The sequence below is a fragment of the Mixophyes fleayi genome, chromosome 3 (genome assembly GCF_038048845.1).
Source record: "Mixophyes fleayi isolate aMixFle1 chromosome 3, aMixFle1.hap1, whole genome shotgun sequence".
NCBI classification, from domain to species: domain Eukaryota; kingdom Metazoa; phylum Chordata; class Amphibia; order Anura; family Limnodynastidae; genus Mixophyes; species Mixophyes fleayi.
The window spans coordinates 130,015,994-130,020,266 of NC_134404.1; positions in this window are offsets into that span (position 1 = coordinate 130,015,994).

The window sequence follows — 4,273 nt, forward strand, 5'->3', positions numbered from 1 at the left end:
TCTCCCTCTTTCCCTCTTTGGTCAGCTAACAACCGCCAACTTCCCATCTGGTTACCACGTCTAATTTCCTCAGTCTAGACTTATCCTGTGTTGCTTCCCTTCACTAGAATGATCTCCCTCGTTTTATCAGGCTATCCCCTAGCCTGCATATCTTTAAATGCTACCTGAAAATCTACCTTTTCAGGATACCCTATCCTTCCTCTGTCTAACCCATACCCTGCCCTCCACTACCTACCCTTGCATCATCCCTCTTCACCAGTCCCGGTCATCCTCATTCCCTTTCTCCCTCTGTTCCTCTTACCACCTGATCTTGTTCAGTTCTCCTTCAGACTTCTGCTCTCCTCACTCTAACTCCTCACTTTGTGTCTCTTGTTAGTTTGCCCATTCCCTCTAGATTGCAAGCTCCCGTGAGCAGGGCCCTCTTATCATCATGTCCTCCTCCTTTTGATATCTTTGCCCTCGGCTACCCTGCTTCATATTTGCACCTTGTCACTAGCCTCTGCCCTTGGTCTCATATTCTCCCTTGTCCTGGCACCTCGCAGGCTATAATCCTGTTAGTTGCGCCGACACTCCTGAGCACAGGTTCAGCTTGCTTTAGTTATCTTTCCCATCTCTTGCTTGCTTTTGTTCTCTCTCCCTTCCCCTCTCTAGTTTCTTAGTGTACTGGACCTCACCTATACCTCCTTAGTTTATGTGAGTTGATCATTTCTAATCTTCACTTTGTTTTGTATTGCCCAGTATCAAATCTAAATCAGATTGTTCACCTGTAAGTGTCAGTTTATTAGTTATGGGCTCATCAGCTGGAGAGAATTAAATACACTGCATGGTTTGAGTGTACAATAAATTCTGCTTTATTAGTTACAAGTCCCTATATATATAGCAAAAATCACGTATTACAGAAAACTACACCCCCAAAAGGTTTTAACCACTCATGCTACCTTTACACAGATGTTAATACATTCTCTCATTATCACACAGGAAAACTCCCAGGGGGGTTGGCTTATCTCCTGTCTGCTATGTCCAAGGTTATAAGCATAGCCTTGCAAATAATGAATTACTCCTACAAAACAGGTGCATCTAATCTGCCTTTAAGCTATAACAGAACAAAATGGCTATAAGGCAACAAGATGGCGTCAGCTTAGCAAAATCACATTTCTCACCAGTATGTTGTGTCCTGTTTTGTTCCCATGCTCTATGTATGGCACCGCAGACTTTTGTAGCGCCATATAAATAAAAGATAATACTATAATGCTCATACAATAAAACATTTAATCCAGTCTGTCCACCCCAAGAAATAAAATGTATCCAGTTTTTTCTCATTCTTGGCCAATGGTCGAAGTGAGGGTGTATACGGTGCAATGCCATATTGCCACTTCTCCGACTGACTTCATTGTAAAACTATCAAATTCCATTCACTTACATTCTCATTACATTTTTCACACCGTCACTTCTAAATTTCCATACTGCATTGTCTAAATTTACACTTTTATAATTGTTGTTAGCACAGTGAAAATAATGGGTTAAGCTTGTGTGTTATGTTATGTACTGGATTATGAATGTTTGACAAGTGTCATCTCTTCCTAGATTCAGAACTTGATGCTTATGACTTGTGCTGCAATCAAGTGGAAGATCCCCGGTTTTGTGCGATGTACATGCAGAAGAGACCACCAATTAACTGCAGACATTACAGACCTCTTTTCCCTGGTAAATGATTTACTACTTCATCATTTAAGGAGCTAGGTCAGATTAACAAGAGGACTCATTGAACAGACAATACATTCCATCTCCTAAAATAGACAGGTCATATATTACTATAAAAAGTATCCTTTATAGCACATGAATATTACTTTAATGTCAATGCAATCAGAATCAAGAGATTGTTTATCCTGAAAAAAAGTAAAGCTGTTCTTTATTCCTTTGAACATGAGTATTTTAATTATTTATGCTTATGAGCCCCTTTAATCCGGCAGTAATAATAAGTTTAAACTAAAACAGATGTGAGAGCTTTATAACAAGATAAACAATGAAGTAGTAATTTGGTCTTTACAATAAGACACTTTAGAATAAAGATTACTATTATTAGACTATACCTTTTTGTAGACCTGAATCCAGACATGGCTTATTTAAAATCGGTTAGTAAGTACATTAATATGCTCATATAGAGTTGGATGCATTTGTGCCTTGAAACGTGTATTTATGTGCATATTCTCAGTCAGATGCATCTCATGGTCCATCCAGTTCTACAAAACTAGCACATACGCCAGGAGCAAGAAGTGTAGCTTGCAGAAAATGTGGAGATGTGGTCTGACAATTTTAATAGCAAAAAGTGTCATATACACAGAGAATAATGTATGCAAAGTATTATTAATAAATGTGAAAATTACCATGTAAAATATAAATATAAATATATACAAATACAAAATACAAATATAAAATAAATTCTGCTATTTTTTCAATTAAAAATCCTTTCCTGCCATGGTCCAAATGGAAATATTAATTAAGAAATGGATGGACATAGACAGCCATGGCTTCATATAATATAGCAGTTGAACTAGCAAATTAAGCTGGAGTAGTGAATCCTCAAACTACCAATTAGTGCAGCTGATCATCATCATTGTGCCTCATGGCACCAGCCCTTCAGCACCATCACAGATGTGCCTCCAGGTAGGTGTACAGTGGTTCTAGAAAGCTTGTGAACCATTTAGAATTATCTGAATTTATGGATAATTGTGACCTTAAATGTGCTCAGATCTTTATCTAAGGCAGATAAAGCCAAATAAATAAAATAACACATAAAGTAATACCTTTTCATTTATTGCTAAAAAAAATGAGCCGACACTTAACTTTTTAACGGAAAGAGTGTGTGACCTATGCTTTCAGTTTTGAACCTTTTCCAGGCTGATGAACATTGACAACTCTTTTTCAGTTGTCTTCACAAATCTCATTTGTTTGAGGAATGCATTCACAAACCTGTGTGGTGCAAACCAGTTAATGCTTTTTTCAAATAGGTCTGGACCACAAAATGTTGTTAGATGTCATTCCATTGCTTGAAACTCCAGTAACTGGTTTAACCCCCTTGAGCAGCAATTGCTTAAATCAAATGTTTCAGTCCATGGATGGATGCCCTGACATTCTCCTGTAGAATTTACTGGTACAATCCAGAATTCATAGTTCCTTTAATGACGGCAAGCCATTCTGATCCTGTGGCAACAAAACAGCCCTACACCATGATACTACTACCACTATGTTTCACAGTTGGGATGAGGTTCTTATGTTGGTAAAGCAGTGTTTGGTTTTCCCCAAAACAAAACATTTTTCATGTAAGCCAAAAAGTTCTATTTTAGATTCATCCATCCCCAGAACATAATTGCAGCAAACTTCTAGCTCATCCAGGTGGTCTTTAGCAAACGTTAACTTGACAGCAATGTTCTTCATGGAGAGTAGTGGCTTCCTCTTTGTTCAGTGCTTGCTTAATGGTGGACTCATGAACACTGATATTAGCCAGTTGAAGAGAGGCCTGCAGATCCTTTGACATTACCCTGGGGTTCTTTGTGATCTCCTGGATTATTAAATGCCTTGATCTTACACTGATTTTTGTTTGATAATCTCTCCTGACATGAATATCAATGGTATTGAATTTTATCTATTTGTACACTATCTGCCTGACAGTGGATTTGTGAAGCTAAAAATCTTTAAAAATCAGGTTTGAACCTCTTCCAGGCTGATGGAGATTGACATTTTTTATTCTGGGGTCTTCAGAAATCTTATTTGTTTGAGGAATGCATTCACAAACCTGAGTGGTGCAAACCAGTTAATGTTTTTTTTAAATGGGGCTGAACCACAAGCCTGTATTAGATGTTATACCGTAGCTTCACACTCCTGACTCTAATTATCTCCTTAACTGAACTGATAATCCATTCATTCCTCAGCAAGGCAATGTAATGTTGGATCATTTTGATCAATAAATTGATGAAAAAGTATTTCACTTTGATTTAATGAGTTCTCTTCTTATGACATAGATGAATATCTTAACACATTTAAGATCACATTTATGGAGAAATTCAGTAAATTTGAAAGTGTTCACAAACTTTCTAGCACCACTGTATATGCATCTGCATACAAGTCTACCTTAGTCGCAGTTAAGTGAATTCAGCCTATGCTTGCCAGATTCCCCCTCCTGCTTGTTCCACTTCTCCAGTTGAAAGCAGTCGCAAGTGTAAGATGCGTCCAAATTTGCATAAGGACACATTTTAGGTGTGCATTCTAATAAAAC